Source organism: Sturnira hondurensis, unplaced genomic scaffold, assembly GCF_014824575.4.
Source record: "Sturnira hondurensis isolate 20B ecotype Veracruz unplaced genomic scaffold, ASM1482457v3 Scaffold0024230, whole genome shotgun sequence".
Lineage (NCBI taxonomy): Eukaryota > Metazoa > Chordata > Mammalia > Chiroptera > Phyllostomidae > Sturnira > Sturnira hondurensis.
Window position 1 is genome coordinate 704,478 of NW_028096861.1, and position 19,851 is coordinate 724,328.

General features: G+C 39.1%; 1 long non-coding RNA gene across 1 annotated transcript; it reads left to right on the top strand.

The window, feature by feature from the left end:
• The first annotated feature begins 272 nt into the window (after window positions 1-272).
• LOC118981548 (uncharacterized) lies at window positions 273-10,128 on the top strand. Its single transcript, XR_005065365.1, has 3 exons — window positions 273-352; window positions 1,168-1,243; window positions 9,969-10,128. It is a non-coding gene; the product is annotated as an uncharacterized LOC118981548 (long non-coding RNA).
• The last annotated feature ends 9,723 nt before the right edge of the window (window positions 10,129-19,851 follow it).

Consider the following 19,851-nt stretch of genomic DNA (forward strand, 5'->3'; position numbering starts at 1 on the left):
CTAAGAGGTGGGGGGTGCAGGGCAGAGGGTAATAAAGGGGAGAAAAAATGGGACAACTATAATGGCAGAATCAATAAAATATACTTAATAAAACTTGTTTAAAAATTTGCCTTTTAGCAATATCTTTGTCATTTTTTAGGGCCAGAACTGGAGATACCTGGACATTTAGATATTTAACATGCACAGTCTGTGTGGGCTATTGTATCTCAAATTTCCTTAAAATCATGGCTAACACTGTCCTCTCTTCTTTAAAAAAAATCTATGTGCAGAATCCCTGGAGCTTACCCCGTCAGAATGGCCTTCCTACAAGTCCTGTATCTCTACAACAGCAATTCTCTGAAAGAGATTACAGGTAAGCTATGTCTTAAAGAAATATGAATGCTTGTAAATACAAAAAAAAAGAAAAATAGGATCTTATTTAGAAAGAATTTTAGGAGAGAGTTTTATGTATTTATTTTTCAGTAGGAGGCAGGGTTGCAGGCAGGAAGGGATACAGTTTCTAACGATAAATATTTACTGGTGTTCATGACAGAGAAAAATGAAGGGATTAGCCAGAGAACATATGCATAATGCAGAGGCACAAACAGCAGTGTTGGATGATGGGAGGACAGGGTCTGGGAGGAAGAGGGCAAAGGGGGCAAGTAGGGACGTCTGTAATAGTGTCAACAATAAAAGTGAAGTAAAAAAGAAGATAACTCTTTAACGTATTTTCTCAGAAAAAAATCAGCATTGATGAAAATTAATGTGTAAGATTTGTAAAATTGTGCTTCCTTCATTTGTCTAACTATCATAGACAAATGTAATGACATAAAATATATGTAATTTTTCATATATTCCACAAAGGAGCATAGAAAGTATCCCCTACCCAAACCCCTAATTTTATCAAGAAATAGCATAAAAGGAGAATGGTTTTCTTTATATCATGAGGATGTCATTTTTTTATTATATCTACTTAAGCAATCTAATGTGACTTTTGGATGTTTGGATGATTTCATTTATTTGTTTTCTATAAAATATAGTGATAATTTATTTCATCATAACTCAATACTATGTGTCTAATTTTTTAAAGTATCCTGAAATTTTTCATGTTTATTTTGTCATTTAAAATAGTTTGGGGATTCATAAAAAGAACAATCCATACATTTGTCCATCTTATAATTTGAATAGGTCTCCAGGGACAGCTAAACCTGAAGCAAATTATGGGAACAAGTACTCCTCAGCCATGCACATGAAGCCGCTCTTTGTATGTATCATGCATTCAATTTCTATACATGGTTATCACAACAATTTAAGTAAAGATAACAAGGCGATTGATAAAACAATTAGTTGTGATACAGATGTGGAAATTTAAGTTTATTAGAATCACTATCACTATTTCATTGTGTAAAATGAGATTAAGAAATATGAGTCACAGTTATGGTATATATAATATTTCATGGTATATATAATTATACCCACAATTATATACAACTATGTATATAATTATATATGTACTATGTATATAATTATATATATAATTATGTACATAATTATATATATAATTATATATATAGTAGTAATTCTTTATACTTATGTACCTAAGTACATAATTATAAAGAATAATACAAATTGAAATGTTATAGATACTATGTATAATTGGATAATTATAGAGTATCTGTAACATTTCAACATTACATATATTACATATAGTATATAGTATCTGAGTATATATTATATAATATTTAGATACTATATATAATCCCTAATTTTATACAATATACATAACATTGAAATTAATATGCTAGATATTGTAGTATATAAAATTTTATTTATATAAATATTACATATAAAGATTTTATGTAAAGCATATATGAGTCATATGAGAATAACGAATGGAATAGTGTATATACTATTTGATATGTATTAATATACTATACATATAAATGTATTTATATCCTACTGAATTTTACAATCTTTAGAAAGGAGATTAGAGGTCAAAGGAAGGCTGGTTAAATGCCATAAGACTAACTCACAGGGCTGACTGGTCTTGTTAACATAATCATTGCATTATCATAATTTAACAAGGTAAATGCTTTTTTTGTATTTTAGTATACTTAAATAATACATTAAATAATACGTTGCTCAAACTAATGGTGACCACTTAGCTAAGTGCTGATCTCTACTTAAAAGACATATTAATGTAAAGTGCAAACTGTTTCTTTGTACAAGTTTTTAAATAGCAATCATATAAAAACAGTGAAATGGATGATTACTTTAATGTAATCTTTTATGAGTTTTGTTGACAAATGCAATGAATTACAGAAAAATAGAATGAATACCTGGTGTTTGTTGACATTTTAAGGGTTTTTATTATGGTGGGGGACATTTTTAGTTGAGTAGACCACATGAACAAAATAACTTTCTCCAAAATCCACTATGGGGAGAATGATAGCACCAAGATGGCAACCTAGGTTGTTCCTAACTTTACCTCCCCTCACAAGAAAAATAACTAGCAACCATTCATGAACAAGACACAACTGAGACAATCCTAGGACACACGAGGGAGGCTGAAGCCATGAGAAACTGCATTAGATGGTTAACAGAAGTGGCTACACAGTGTCTACATTGCTCCACCCCAGGCCAGTGCAGCACCATGCAGAAGGGCGTCCTCTGAGTCTCTGGTTCTTCCAGTAGGAAAGAGAGCCCAGCACTCTGACCGAGGAATTCACTGGGAGACATATTTGCCTGATTTGGGTCCTCAAAGGAGTTTTTGTGGCCCTAGAGCCTGGTTTGCCCATAGTTAGTCAAGGGGTTGAGTCATAGACCCATCCACCAAGGAGTGTTTCCTGGCCTCATCTGGTCAGATGAGCTGGAGAGAGCACCTGGAAGCTGTGGAGACCCATGGTGCTTCAACTAAGAAAAGAGCAGAGCTGATTGCCCCTGAAGAAAAGCCAGCGCCTGACATGGAAGGCTTTCCTGCTATACCCAGGCAGGGGGATTAATTCATAGCCAAGGTTGACAACTGGACAGCTTGTTTGGAAAAAAATAGGAGAGGCCTGGAGTAGCTCCTCCCAGTCTAGTCCAGGCAAGGGAAATGATACAGACCCCTATCCACTGTGGGGAGTGTCTCCCAGCCCCATTTGACCAGAAGGAGTGGTTAGTACACCTGGAAGCTAGATAACTCACAATAGTCCAGCTGAGAGACAGGCAGGCCAGAGCTGATAGCCTGCAGAGCAAGTTAGTGGCCCTATTCAGTCAGGGAACTTGGGTGTGGTTGGTTCGAATTAAAACAACAAACACAGAGCATTACTGGCTTAAGAAGCTGCTTCTCACACTGTGCCTGGGAAAGAAACTAATTCCCAGAGCTGCTCATTCATAAATACAGCTATTATGGGAGAAACTCCCAGAAACTGGGTTCTTCTCATGGATGCAGTAAAGAATTATAGGCCAAACCCATAGTGTTCAAGCGAAGTGTATTAATGCTGAGTTCTAATAGGAAAGCAAAGCAAGGGTGGATACAGCAGGGGTAGCAAAAGTGGGGTGGCCAGAGGCGGGGTGGCCAGAACCCAGAGGCCAGGAGCCAGCTGGCTATAAGTCGGATGACCTAAAGTGGTGACCAGGCCCACTCTGCTCCCACCAGCCAGAGGTTGGCTGGCCAAGGGTGTGGCCAGAGAGCTACCAGGCCAACAGAAGAAGCCAAGAGAGGGAGTCCTTTTTTTCTGAGGGCTGACATGGTTGGTGGGGTGGGGGTGAGGGAGTTACACATTGATTAGCAGGTAAAGGTGGTGCCAGCTCTCCAGGGGAGACATGATGACCCAAACGTAGGTATGGGTGGGGGTGTGTTAGCCCAGGTCCTTATCTTGCTCCAGACTCCATTTGTTCATCTTGCATACATGAGCAGGCAGGCAGTTACCCAAAGTGGTGTTATGGGCTTTTTCTCTGGGTGCTGTAGACCTTCCTCTCCCTCCTTCCAGATCTTGAGGTGAACACACCATCTCAGGGTTTCCTTTTCCAGCTAGTGGAGATGATATACAGAGATTTTCAAGGCCTCTGCACTATCATAGTTTCACTTGTTGTTTGGGATGCCTGTCAGCCTTATCAGACCAGGCTCAGGTTTGCTGGGTCTACAGGTGACACATGCCTCCCTTTGCTTTTAGCCTCCTGGATTAAGTTCTTTGTTAGATTGTGATGGTGAAGGCTCTGCCTTTATTTCCTCTCTGGCTGGCTATTCCACTGTAACATTCCCCCCTAGAGCAATAGGGACCCCAATCTTTGCAGACTGGGGTCCCTTTGTGCTCAGACCTCCTGGGTCAGTGGGTGAGACATGTCTCCCTCCTCCCTGCCATGGTTTGCTGTCAATCCTACTGAATATTCCCCCTCAAGCACTTGGAACAAAAATTTGGGGGGCTTTGGGGTGAAAACTGCTCTGGCTGCTTCCTGCTGTAAAGGGGATGTTCAGCCTTCTTTGGGTTCTGTTTGCTTGCTATCAGTCAGAGGAGGTATGGGGAAGTGTCCTGCCATTGGCCCATGATAGATGTCTGGAGCCTCCTGTCCCAGAGTTTGACAGTTGTTCATGATGATTATCTGTAGCCTTATAGCCTCCATCCTAGAACAGATAAATTTAGTTAGTAAGTTGCCAAATAATAACATTATTACTATAATTAATCATGGTGCTCTGTGGTGGATCCAGGGCTTGATTCCTATCATCTTTAGGGAAGAATCCATTGTCAACAGGATGTCTAGGGACCAGGTGACTGTTAATCCAGCTGCTGTTCAGGGTCTTGAATCTTCCAGGTTTTTTTAGTAATACTCAGTCCCCTGGCAGGAAAAAGTGCAGGGGCTCATGCAGTGGATAGACAAACCTGCAATGAGCAAACATGTACAAAATAGTTAGTTCCCACAAAAACCTACAAACTTGTTTCTGAGTCTGTGAAACTGTCTTTTGGGAAGACACCCAGTTGCAAGGTCTTTGCTGGAATGACCTTTAACAGTGGCAATTGACAGGTCCTTTGTGTCTGTAAATTGAAGATCTTTGATGATATTACAAACACAGTTTTAACTTCCAAATGAGAAGAAACGTTGAAGACAGCTGTACTAGTCTAATGTCTACCACTGAGCGTTGTGATTTTCCTTGAATCATGATTTTTTCTTAAGATCATTCTTATTGTCATTAAAGGGACTACATTGAATCCAGTTTTAATATTGCCTGTTCATTTGCATAAACATAACAAGAGCAGCGATTGATCTTTAAGTCTCCTTTGCTGGTACTCACACAAGGAACCTTTATTTTTAATTATTATTAGGTTTCAAGTACAGTTGTCTCCATTTCCCTCCCCCCACCCATCCTCACCTCCCACTCTCAATCCTACCACCTTTGGCTTTGTCCATGGGTCCTTTACACATGTTTCTTGACAACCCCTCCCATTCTTTTCCCCATTGTCTCTTCTCCTCTCTGGTAACTGTCAGTTTGTTCTTTATTTCAATGTCTCTGGTTCTATTTTGCTTGCTTATTTGTTTTGTTGAATAAGTTCTACTTATAGGTGAGGTCATATGGTATTTGTCTTTCACCACCTGCCTTACTTCACTTAGCATAACACTCTCCAGTTCCATCCATGCTGTTGCAAAGGGTAGGAGTTCCTTCTCTCTTCTACTGCATAGAATTCCAATGTGTGAATGTACCACACTTTTTTGATCCATTCATTTACTGATAGACACTTAGGTGGCTTCTAATACTTGGCTATTGTAAATTGAGCTGCTACAAACATTGGGGTGCATAGGTTCTTTTTGATTGGTGTTTAAGGGTTCTAAGTGTGTAATCCCAGCAGTGGAACTGCCAGGTCAAAAGGCAGTTCCATTTTTAGTTTTCTGAGGAAATTCCATACTGTTTTCCACAGTGGCTGCACCAGTCTGCAATCCCACCAACAGTGAACTAGGGTTCCCTTTTCTCCACAACCTCACTAGCACTTGATGTTTGTTGCTTTGTTTATGATGACCATTCTGAGTGGTGTGACGTGATATCTCATGGTTTAATCTGCATCTCTCATGGCTAGTGATGCTGAGCATCCTTTCATATATCTCTGGGTCCTCTGTATGTCCTTCTTGGAGAAGTGTCTGTTCAGGTCCTTTGCCCATTTTTTAATTGTGTTGTTTATCTTCTTGGTGTGGAGTCATGTGAGTTCTTTACATATTTCAGAGATCAGACCCTTGTCCGAGGTATTCTTTGCAAATATATTTTCCCATATGGTTGGTTCCCTTTTCATTTTGCTGATGTTTTCTTTAGCTGTGCAGGAGCTTTTTATTTCATTGAGATCCCATTTGTTTATTCTTTCCTTTATGTCCCTTGCTCTAGGGGACATATCAGTGAAAATATTGCTGGGTGGAATATATGAGATTTTCCTGCCTATGTTCTCCTCTAGGACTTTTATGGTGTCATGATTTATATTCAAGTTTTTAATCCATATTGCGTTTATTTTTGTGTATGGTGTAAATTGGTGGTCAAGTTTCACTTTTTTGTATGTAGCTGTCCAGGTCTCCCAACATCATTTTTACTCCATTTTATGCTTTTGCCCCCCTTTGTCAAATATTAATTGACCATAGAGACATGGGTTTATTTCTGCATTTTCTATTTTTTAATTGATCCTATGTGTCTGTTCTTATGGCAGTACCAGACTGTTCTGATTACAGTGGCTTTGTAATGTAGATTGATATCAGGTATTGTGACTACCCCTACTTTGTTCTTCTTTCTCAAAATTTCTGCAATTATTCAGGGTTGTTTACAGTTTCATATAAACTTTTGAAATGTTTGTTCTCTGTGAAACATGTCCTTGGTGTTTTATTAGGGATTGTGTTGAATCTATCAATTGCTTTGGGTAGTGTGGACATTTTGATGATGTCTATTCTTCCAGTTCATGAACATGGTACATGCTTCCATTTGTGTCTTCCTTAATTTTCTTCTTTGGTGTTGTGTAGTTTTCTGAGTACAGGTCTTTTACTTCCTATACAAGGAACCTTTAGACTGACTCTTTAGTCCACCCCTCAGGGCACAGAAGCTGAGATACACACCTGCCATCTTGCCTCACCTGTAGTGCCTGCTTCTCTCAAGTCCTCCTAGCTATCTTCCAGGAAAGCAACATTTGTTCTCTCCCTGGAAAGACTGCTACTAACTGCACAACAAACTGAGGTACCAGGCTTTTCCTCCAGTGGGCTTTCACTAGCTTTGGAAGTCAATCCTGGTTCCCTAAAGGCTTTTTGGTGACAACTAGAGCTCAGGCATACCTCCTTCAGGTGTGACATTCCAGTCAAAATCTTGGTTGACAAAAGTACTATTTGTAACTGGCCTTACTGGCTTTATGCCTAGAAATCTTATGTCTTTATCTATTCCTTCAGAATAGTAACTTCTGGAGGGATGAGGTAGGGAGAAAAACATAAAGTGTAAAGGAAAAATCCTTGTCCTTAACTTAGAAGGGGATCATCTAGAATGTCATCAGTAGACCCCAAAGTAGATGTTTCCTTTGACCCAGAACAAAGACATGGAGCATGAGATAACAACAACAACAACAAAAGCTTGTATGTAGGGGAGCTCCGACCACTTGCCTAGCCTCTGACAGAGTGGATGTAATTGGAATATGGTGTTGCAAATGATACTGAGCCAGGCTGTATCACACAAGGAAATTAGCTTTCTTTGTCTTGAGTGTTTCAGGGTCAAATGTATCCCAGTTCCTAAGAATGACTATTCATTTGGTATATTTTCTGCAAGGACTGGAGGCCAATATAATATTATTCAGCCCAATAAGGGAGGTCCCTACTGCGGTAACATATTTGCCACCTATTTGACCCTGGGTTACTCTGGTCTTGAAGGCCTATTAGATAAGGAAAGCCTATTTTTGTAAAATACTGGGGGCTGGGGAAAGTTATCTGGGAGTTTAGAGTCTTCCTCCAGCCCACCACTTTCCTGCTCTGAGGCTAGAGAAAGAGGAAAAATTATTATAGGTGATTACTGTATTCCTTTAGAGTGCTCAAAAGTGGACTGTTTCATTGCCTAGTGACCTTGACAACTTTTGATGCTTTTGATATATAAATGTACCATAGATTATACTCTAAAAACCCTGAAACACCAATTCAAAAGATCTCATGCACCCCAGTGTTCATAGCAGCACAATTTACAATACCCAAGTGCTGGAGACAACCTAAGTGCCCATCAGTCCATGAGTGTATCAAAAAACTACGGTACATGTACACATGGAACACTATGCAGTAGAAAGAAAGAAGGAACACCTACCCTTCTTGACAGCACGGATGGATCTGGAGAGCATTATGCTGACTGAAGTAAGGCAGACAATGAAAGACAAATACCATATGACCTCACCTATAAGTGGAACCTAATCAACAAAACAAGCAAGCAAAATAGAACCAGAGACATTGAAATAAAGAACAAATTGACATAACCAAAGGGGAGGGGGGAGGGGGTAATGGGAGGAAAAGGAGGAAGGGTCATCAAGGAACATGTATGAAGGACCCATGGACAAAGCCAAAGGAGGGTAGGATTGAGGGTGGGAAGTGGGGCTGGGTAAGGCAGGGGGGAGTGGTGGGGGGATGGAGACAACTGTACTTGATCAACAATGAAAAAGGAATAAATAAAAATAGAAATATAGTAAAAAAAGAAAAACCATAAAGACCACACAAAGTTTACCACTTTAGATTATCAGAGTATCTTTATAGACTTCTATGTACATATATAAATTTTAATGGAGTCATTTTATACATCTTTATAAACCTTTTCACTTAAATATATATGACATTTTTCATGTAAATAAAGTTCTATATCTACAAAAAACCTATAATAAGTTATCACCTTGTGCTTGTTAGAATGACCATCATTAAAATAAGAAGAGATAACAAATGCTGGAGTGAAGGCAGAGAAAAGGGACACTTGTGCACTGTTGATATGTTTGTCAGTTGGTACAGCCTACGTGTGGAAAACAATATGTAGTTTCCTCAAACAATTAAAAAGAGACCTGTCATAAGATCCAGCAACTTCAATTCTAGGACTAGATCCAAAGGAAAAGAAGACACTAACTTGAAAACATACATGCACCCCCATGTTCATAGCAGCATCATTTACAGTAGCCAAGGGATGGATACAAACCAAGTGTCCCTCAATGAATGAAAGGGTAAAGAAGTCATGGTAATCCAGGCCCCATTACCATGACTTTTTTCATCCATTCATTCATTGAGGAACACATGCCATTGTAAATAATGCTGACACATAGACACAGACAACAATGTCATGACACCCAGAAGGAAATGGTATTGGTGGGTAGGTAGAAGCGGGCAAAGGGGAGATAAATCAGGGTGGCAAGAGACCTTGTTTGGGGCAATGAACACATGATGCAGTGTGCAGATAACATTTTGTTGGCTCATACTCCTGAAACATGCATGGTTTTGTGAACCAATGTCAACCCAATAAACTCAATAAAAAATACAGAAAAGTCTATAAAGTAAAACAATACAGAATAATAAAAACTAAATTTCCTATAAAAATAAGTGATGGTATAAATATACAATGGAATGCCATTCAGACATAAAAATGGAAATCCTACCATTTGTGATAACATGGATGGACCTTGAAGGCACTATGGTAATTGGAATAAGTCAAAGACAAATACTTTAGTACAGAGATTTTGGGTTACACAATATCTAAACTTGTCTGGGTGAATTATATTACAAGTACAGCATTTAATGTTTATTCGAAAGCAGCCAAAAATTCATTTGCTAAAATAAAATATTTTTGTGTTATTTTAAATCATTAAAACTTATGGTGGTGATTAAACAGATTTCAAAAATGACTCAGATATTATATGCTCATTTTTCTAATAACCATATCTAAACAGAACAGAAATTTTTTTAACCAATGTCATTGCAATAAATTTAATAATAAAACCTTTATTAAATGCCATTAATTTACATTTGATATTTTTAACTTCTTGCAGAATTTTTCCACACCAGGACTTCCAAAGTCAAACTACATTCCCAGGGAGAGACAACAAATTGGATACCCAAGTTCTGAAGAGCAAGAAATCCCTTATAGGATTGGCCGTGTGCAGATAAAATCTAACTATTAAAAGTTTCTTGCCACCAATTCTTATCTCTTTTATATATACCTTTAGCTTTTCCTTTCCCCTCCCCCTGTGGCCAAAAAGCAAACTTCCATTTCCAATATTTAAGTTCATTAACTCAGTAGGGGAGGTAAATACTTGTTATCTCTAAAATTCAGCATAAAACTTGGTTCCTGATTTATGGCATGTATCTTTATAAATTGCTCAGTGTAATGCACAAAAGGATGGTTACAAATTGCTTTTAGAAAATTTTGAATACTTTAGAGTTACTGGATAAATCTAAGAAATTGCACCAAAGCATCAGGATATAAATAATAGATTTTATTTGAAATGTGCAATTTGATTGTACAATAATTCCTTAAAATAAACTAAGAATTGCTAAATGATTTCTGTAAACTAATCAATGCAGTGGAATGATCCCAAGATCTGGGTTCCCCTTCCCTTTCTTTCCTTTCTTCCTTTCTTTCTTTGCTTCTTGTATTCCTCCTTCCTTTCATATGCGGAATCTAATGAAAATAAACTGACAAACAAAATAGAACTAGTGGCATGAACACCTGGAACACACTGACAGCTGTCTGAAAGGAGGGGGAAGGGAGGATGGAAGAGATTAGCCAAAGAACATAGATGCATATATGCAAAGCCTATGAACATAGACAACAATGTGGTGAGGACAGAGAGGTGGGGATGGGTGGAAGAGGGCAAATGGGGGGAATGGGGGACATGTGTAATAGGGTCAACAATAAAAATAATAATAATATAAAATACAAATAGAAAAAAAGGTACTTATTTGAGGCCCTGGCTAGGTAGCTCACTTGTTTTGAGTGTTGTCCTGATACACCAGGTTGTGGGTTCAATCTCTGGTCAGGGCACATAAAAGAATCAACCAATGAATCTTTAAATAGGCAGAAAAACAAATTGATGTTTCTTTCCCTTTCTCCCCTTCCTCTCTTTCTCTCTCTCTAAAAATCATTTAATAAAAAAAGAGTTATTTCACAACAACTCTGTGCCAAACACTGGTTAGTTACTGATGTACAAAGATGAAGCTGAGATAGTCCCTGGAGCTCAGACTGGTAGAAGAGACAGAGACAAAAAAAATCCACCACACTAATTACCCAATGTGATCAAGTGATCAATAAAATAATAAAATGTATGCAAAAAAGCAGAAAATTTCAAAGAACAACTAGCCAAGCCTAAGCAGAACTGTGATGATATGGTAGAGAAATAAGGCCATAAAAATGAGATGATGCCTAAGTTATTGTAAAGGTAAGTGGGAGTTAGCTTTACGAAGGGAGGCTGGGAGACAGTTTTTGAAAGAGAAGAAGCACAGAAGTGAAAAACAACATGGAATATGCAGGGAACTTTAAAGAGTGTAAAAGTGAGGAAGAGAACAGTGTACAAAATCAGGCTGAGAAGGTAGTCAAATATGTAATGGAGGGTCTCGGATGCCTCGTTTAGACTAAAGCTTATTAGTGACGGGGATATATTGAAGGATTATAAAGAATCATAATCAGATTTTATGGTTTAGACTGACCACTCTGATGGCCGTGTAAAGAATGGATGTGAAGAAAATAAGATGAGAGACAGGGTCACCAGTTAGAAGGCATAGATGATGAGTCCTGTAACTGGAGCAGTGAGGACCTAGAGCAGGGGTGTCAAATTCATTTTCACCGGGGGCCACATCAGCCTCATGGTTGCCTTCAAAAAGCCAAATGTAATTTTAGGACTGTATAAATGTAACCACTCCTTAATAGGGGCAAGGAGCTCAGGGGCTGCCACTGGGTAGAAACAAGGTGCTGGGCCAGATAAAACAACACAGAGGGCGGGATTCAGCCCTCGGGCCTGTGTTTGCTGCCTGTGACTTGGAAAGACTGATCTATGCAACCTCTAGGAAGTACACTGATAGAATCTGGAGGCTCATGAGATGTCACTGATGGGAGGAAGGAGCTTTCATGAGTGAAAAGATGTTGGCACTGTTCAGGGAGGTAGGTCTCTAACAGGTCAGCAGGTGAATAAGCAGGCTGGGTGCAGGTAACAATAAAAAAGCTGGAAGAATAGGGGCAGATCAATTCCAATGTAAACCCATGACTGCCAGACTCAATTGGGCCATTAACATTGTCCAGTCATGTGACCACAAAATAGGTCAGTTTCTAACACCCCACAGTAATTATGTGACATCTTTCCCTGAGCGCTGACCATCCGTACTCTCACACCCCCCATTCTCTGGAGATGACCTCACCCTGTAATTTAAAGAGTAAATGGAACCCACCATGCGAGAACTCCCAACCCTGTAAACGGTGCTGCATTCACCCTCTTTTTCAAGGTGTCTCATCCCATCTAACAGTGGCACCTTTAGTTCTCTCTGAACCCCGTCTTTCCTGCCCTGTACCTTGCTGCAAGTTCCTTCCTTTTCTCCTGGGTAACTTTGACCTCTCTCTCCACTGGCTCCACCTTCTCAGCCAAAATATATATTGCACTTTTGAAAGTACATAAAAACCCTCTATGGAAGCCACAAGAATATGCTCAGAGACCTCTAAGCAAGGGCCCAAGCTACTGTGTTCTGAAATTCATACTTGCATTTGCCTGGAACCTATGCTTCCCCAGGCTGCTCCTAGTTTGTGCCAGAGACAAGTCTACTCTTGTGAGTGCATTCCTGAGAATCATCCGACTCACTCCTCTGATGGAGGGCTTTTTAATGGCTTTGCCAAACCTTCCTTAGATTGCACAGCAATCAAAGACACTTCCAACTTTTCTTCCCTTTCTCCTTCACTCCAGGCCAGACTCTCTCAGACTTTTAAAGATCCCTCCTCACTTTCTTTCAATGGTTATTTCCTCTTTAAAAAATCATTGCATATTCTGACCCCATAGTGACGTTTGCTTCTAGGAGTATCTACTTAAACATCCACCCTTAATACTGTATCCACTGCAAATTCACTGTTGTTTCCTTCACACTCAGGCTTCTGGAATGAGTTGTGTACTCCCTGTCCATTTCTTTCTCTTTCCCTTATCTCTCAATTCACACAAATGTAGTTTGAATGCCTACCACACATAATATCCTGTCCAAACTGCACTTAATGGGGTCATGGATAACCTTTGTGTCACAAAATCTATGACTTATAGTCTTTATTGTACCTCTCACCAGCATTCATCACCAATGACCCTGTTTGAAACTTTCTCTTCCTTTGGTTTTGTGAGGTCATAGTCCCTCTGTCTTATGCCTAACTGCTACTTCTCAGCCTCTTTTGCTGGCTTCTCCCCCTATTCAACTCACTATTAGACTTAGGCCCTTTTTTCTTTTTACTGTATTCATCCTCCATAAGCAATTTAATGTCACCATTATTTTAATTATCATCTGTAATAGCTCTCAATTCTGTATTTGTAGTATCTTCCTGACACGCCCATGTGGCCATTTCCTTATTGGACATCTCCACTGGATTGATATCTCAAAAGCACTAAAACCTTAATATTTCTAAAAGTGAGTTCACCTCTCTAGTTGCTTGTATTTTTTTCCTTTGGCTACTGTAACAAGTTATCAGAAACTTATTTGGTATATAACACAAATTTATTCTCTTATAGTTCTATAGGTCAGAAGTGTGAGAGACTCTGACGTATAAGGTATGGGCGTGGCTGCATTCCTTCTGCCATAGGAGGGAATCCATTTCCTTGCCTTTTCCACCTTCTAGAGGCAGCTCGCATTCCTTAGCTCATAGCCCTCATCAATGCCAGTAATGGTGGAATGAGTCCTTCTTACATTGCACCGCTCCAAACTCTTCTGCCTCCCTCTTCCATTTTCAAGAATTACATTGATAAAGACAAATACCATATGACTTCAGTTATATGTGGAATCTAAAGAGCAATATAAGTGAACAAAGAACACAGAAACAGACTCACACAGTTAGAGAATAGGTTGATGATTACAAGACGGAAGGGGGGTTGGGGAACTGGGTGGAAAAGTTTTAGGGATTAAGAAGTACAGATTGATTGTGACAAAATAGTAGTGGGGATGTAAAGTACATCATAGGAAATATAGTCAATAATATTGTAATAACTATGTATGGTGCCAGGTGGGTACTGGAAATATTAGGGACAACACTTTGTAAAGTATATGATTGTCTAATCACTATGCTGTACATGGTACATGTGGAAGCAATAGAAAATATTCAATATAAACAAATTAAAAAATAAAACATAAAAAAGTTAAATTGGGTCCACCCAGATAAATCCAAGATAATCTCCCTATCTTTAGGTCAGCGGACAAGCAACCTTAATTCCATCTCAAATCTTAACATCCCATTACCTTTTAAGGTAACATTCAAAGGTTCCAGGGATTATGACCTGGATGAATTTGGGGCAAAGACATTATTCTGACTGTTGCATAAAACAGAAACTTGAGAGTCATCATTTAATTCTTAATCTCTTTAGCAGTCTATGTCTTTTAGGATTACATTTGTGTACATGTAAGAGAAAATCTGATTCCAGTACCTTCAAGAGATAGGTTTATTATTTCACATAAAATGAAGTCTTGCGCTAGGTGTTCTGGTGCTGGTTCAGATCCTCAAGAATATCTTTCTAGTCCACTCTCCTCAGCATGTGGCTTTCATCCTCAGCATGTGACAAACATCCACATATGTTACATGGTGACTGCTTCAACTACAGCCTTCCATCAACGTCCAGGAGGAAGAGGTAATGGCAAATGAATAAAGGGGTGAAAGGCCAAATACTTGTTAACTGTCTATTTTTGAAAACTTTCATGAATATCCCTGCTCAGACATTTCTCCTTACACCTAAATGGTCACATGGCCAGTCCTAATTTCTAAATTAGTGACTTGCTTTGATAGTAATGAGGATTTTGTTAGGAACAGGGGAGGAGAAAATAGATATTGTAATAGTATCTAGAAATGTCTGGCACATACCCCAAATACAATTCTAACCCATGCAATGCTTTTTTTTTCCTTTTTACCAAAAGGCAGTTAAAGATGGATAGATGAGCCCTGGCTCGTGTGGCTCAGTGTACTGAGTGCCAGCCTGCAAACCAAAGGGTCACTGTTGGATTCCCAGAGTATATGCTTGGGTTGCAGGCCGGGTCCCCAGTAAGGGGTGAGGGGTGTCCACGCATTGATGTTTCTCTTTCTCTCTTTTGAAAAAATATATTTTATTGATTATGCTATTACAGTAATCCCACTTCCCCCTTCACTCTCCTACACCCAGCACACCCTCTCCCACCCACATCCCCCCTGCCTTTAGTTCATGTCCATGGGTTATACTTGCAAGTTCTTGGCCTCTACATTTCCCATACTATTGTTACCCTCCTCCTGTCTATTTTCTACCTACCATCTATGCTACTTATTCTCTGTACCTTTCCCCCCACTCTGCTCCTCCCACTCTCCTGTTGATAACCTTCCATGTGTTCTCCATTTCTGTGGTTCTGTTCCTGTTCTATTGCTCGCTTAGTTTGTTTTTGTTTTAGGTGTGGTTGTTAATATTTATGACTTTGCTGTCATTTTACTGTACATGCTTTTTATCTTCTTTTTCTTAGATAAGTCCCTTTAATATTTCATAGAATAAGAGCTAGGTGATGATGAACTCCTTTAATTTGACCTAATCTGAGAAGCACTTGATCTGCCCTTCCATTCTAAATGAAAGCTTTGCTGGATAGAGCAATCTTGGATGTAGGTCCTTGCCTCTCATGACTTGGAATACTTCTTTCCAGCCTTTTTCTGCCTGTAAGGTCTCTTTTGTGAAATCAGCTGACAGTCTTATGGGCACTTCTTCGCAGGTAACTGTTTCCTTTTTTCTTGCTGCTTTTAAGATTCTCTCCTTCTCTTTTAATCTTGGCTAATGTAATTATAACGTGCCTTGGTGTGTTCCTTCTTGGGTCCAACTTCTTTGGGACTTGCTGAGCTTCCTGGACTTCCTGGAAGTCTACTTCCTCAGCCAGAATGGGGAAGTTCTTCTCTATTATTTGTTTAAATAACTTTTCCACTTGTTGCTTTTCCTCTTCTCCTTCTGGTACCCCTATAATTCCAATGTTGAAACGTTTAAAGATGTCCTGGAGGTTCCTAAGCCTCTCCTCATTTTTTTGAATTCTTGTTTCTTCATTCTTTTCTGATTGGATGTTTTTTTCTTCCTTCTGGTCCACTCCCTTGATTTGAGTCCCAGTTTCCTTCCCATCACTATTGGTTTCCTGTACATTTTCCTTTATTTCCCTGAGTGTAGCCTTCATTTTTTCATCTAATTTGCAACCAAATTCAACCATTTCTGTGAGCACCCTTATTACCAGTGTTTTGAGCTATGAATCTGATAGGTTGCCTATCTCTTCGTTGCTTAGTTGTATTTTTTCTGGAGCTTTGTTCGGTTCTTTTGTTTGGGCCATTTTTTTTTGTCTTGACTCACCTGTTACATAGTGAGGGGCAGAGGCTTAGGTGTTCACCAGGGCAGGCCAACCCACGTTTGTTGGATTGTGATGCTATATGTGGGGAAGGGGTCCAAGAGGGAACAATGATGCTTGCTCTGCTCTCTGCCAGATTTCAGTCACTTCCCCCACTTCCCACAAGCAAATTGGGCTCTTCTGGTGTTGATTCTCGGGTGGGTGGTTTTGTGTACATTCTAGGACCCTGTGGGTCTCTCAAGGAACTCTCCTGTGAGATTGGGAGTTTCTCCCACTGCCACCTCAACCCCCACAGGTGTTTTAAATCAGTGGTTTAAGCTTTATTTCCCCATGCTCCTCCCTCTCTTTATTTCTCCCTTTCCAGCTCTATAAAAATAAATAAATCCTTTAAAAAGTTGGGCAAACAAATGCAAATTAACAGCACAAGCATATATCACTAAACATCAATTAGACCAGCTGAAGTTAAAAATAGTGATGATACCAAAGACTGGTGATAATGCTGAGAAACTGATTAGAAGGTTCAAGTGATGATAATCTCAGCTTCTTTATAACGTTCCCATCAGTTTTACATCTAATATTTCCCCCACTGATGATCACTGCTAGATCTTCTACTTAATTATAAAATTGTGATTTATGTGATTATTTTCTACAACAATTATTTTCATTTCTTGTGAAAAGAAGAACTTGCTGCCCTGGCTGGTGTAGCTCAGTGGATTGAGCGCGGGCCTGCGACTCAGACGATCGCGGTTCGATTCTCAGTCAGGGCACATGCCTGGGTTGCAGGCCAGTTCCCTGCAGGCCAACTCCCAGCAGGGGACGCAGGAAAGGCAACCATACATTGATGTTTCTCTCCCTCTCTCCTTCCCTTCCCCTCTAAAGATAAATTAATAAAATAAAATAAAAAAGAAGAACTTGCTTTCATCAAACTAGGGCTATGTGTCTGTCCTGAAAAGGTTTGTACAGGAAAAGCAGAATAAAATTCTTAGTTATTTTCTTTTAATTGGTCATTGTCAGAGTAAGGAGTTGGTCTTATTTACTTCAAATGGTACCCAATGATTTCTTTGAGAAGATGGGGGTGGGTGTTTCTCCATTTCCTTCTTTCAGGATTCTTAATACACTTGGGATTTTTTATATATTCAATATGTTTCAATCATTTGCAGTTATTATTATTTTTGATACTTTACGTCCTTTTGACATGATCCTATTAGTCTCATTGTTTTCTTGCTCATTGACACAACCAGATAACACAATCTCATCTTATTTTCTTTAAATCAAGATTTTATTTATTTATTTTCAGACAAAGAAAGGGGAAGGGAGAGAGAAAGAGAGGGAGAGAAACATCAATGTGTGGTTGCCTCTTGCACACCCCCTACTGGGGACCTGGCCTGAAACCCAGGCATGTGCCCTGACTGGGAATTGAACCAGCAACCCTTTGGTTCACAGGCCAGCACTCAATCCACTGAGCCACACCAGCCAGGGCACAATCTCACCTTATTTATTTCTTATGTCCAATCCAAAATTAGCTATTCCACCAAACAAGTCCTGATACTTCTTATGTAGGATTATATTTAGAGGCCTTTTGTGGATCACTTGATATTGTTTATTACAAGCTAATTAAAAAATTGTACTCTCAATGTTGATTTAAATTGTTCTATTATAATGTCATTTAAACATTATAGAGCTATGCATAAATAAGTGCCTTAGGCTTACAGTGCTTATTAATCATAAAACCAAACAACAAGAAAACTAATAAATGAACAGTATTGATTTTATGTTATGCATTACATTGTTTTGCTAGAACTAAATTACAGTTCACAACATGAATGTGACTCCACAATGGCATATTGAGTGCAGCTTGTCTTATTATACACTATAGGATGACTCCCTTTCCACACCACTTTATTCTAACTACCAAGAAATTGTATTATGTACAGCACACCTGATACAGGAGCATGTAATTTACAAAGTCTGACTCCATTTCAAGTCAACCTAAAAACAATGAAAGTGCTAGTACCTGGTGTCAGTGTGCTTGTAAATAGAAAAACAAATGTGAGTGTTGATAATGTATGCCAGGGGTCAGTTATAAGGTGGTCTTCTAGAGGACCCAGATTGTGTTATGTTAATTTATTATGGACTATTTCCTTGTGAGATGGTCAGGTTACTATTAAAGTAAGAAGAAACTCTTAAGTTTTCATAGAAGAGGTTGAGGTCAAAGGGAATATAGCTCACAACAGACTGTGACTGCAGAAGCAGATAAGGAAGAGCAGACAGCAATATGTGGTTTCTAAATGTACCATAGCAAGATACTATTAGCTTAGATTATGGAGGTAAGTAGAAGGAGTGAAGTGAGCAAGCTGCGAAACAAAGCAAGACACAAATTACAAAGAGTATGGCATCTAATTAATATTATTGATCTTGGGGTAATATGAAACTGCAAAAAAGTTGAAGCATGGATATAAAAAACACTATTTAAAATAACAGCACAAACAGCCAGCCTTAATGTAGCATTCGCTGCTCCTTTTTAAAGAAATATTGGCAAAGGATCTACAAGACATATGTTGGATGGTATTCTATGTTGTTGCCTAAGTAGGGTTCCCATAAGCTTCCTTTGGTCCTTGCCTGAGTGTCAACCTTGACTTCTAATGGGAACTGACAGCAATGGTTAAACAGGAGAGTGAGATAATCAATTTTGTTTGTTTTGTTATGCAAGTAATCTCTGTGGTAGTGTAGACTGTACACTATAAAAGTTAGCAAGTGAAGTAAAGAGAGACTTGAAGCAGAGAAATGAGTCAGGAAGTTATTTCACAGTCTGATTTGTGAGTAGGCCTCAGCTGAGGTGAAATTGTAGTGGGGAGGCTTCATTTGAGATGTTTTTATGATTTGGTGGTGTCTGATTGCAGGATCTGATGAGCAAATGTTCACAGAGAAACTAGGTAGGAAGGTGCTGCAGCAATCTAGGCAAGGAGGGATGTGAATCCGAACAAGGTAATCACATTAAGGGTGGAAAAAAGGAATGAATTCCAGGTATTAAGGAAGTAGAATTCTCAAGACTTCTTTAAAAAGTTTATTTATTTATTTTTAGAGAGGGGAAGGGAGGGAGAAAGAAGGGGAGAGAAACATCAATATGTGATTGCCTCTTACATCCCCCCTACTGAGACCTGGCCTAAGCCGAGGCATGAACTCTGACTGGGAATCAAACCAGCGACCCTTTGGTTTGCAGGCCAGTGCTCAATCCACTGAGGTACATCAGACAAAGATGCATCCTCAAGATATTTTGATGAACCAGATGTTGGAGAAAGAGGGGAGAGCGAGGATGATCCTCAAGTTTTAAAAATTAGCTACTACAGTCTACCATTCACAAAGGTAATTGAT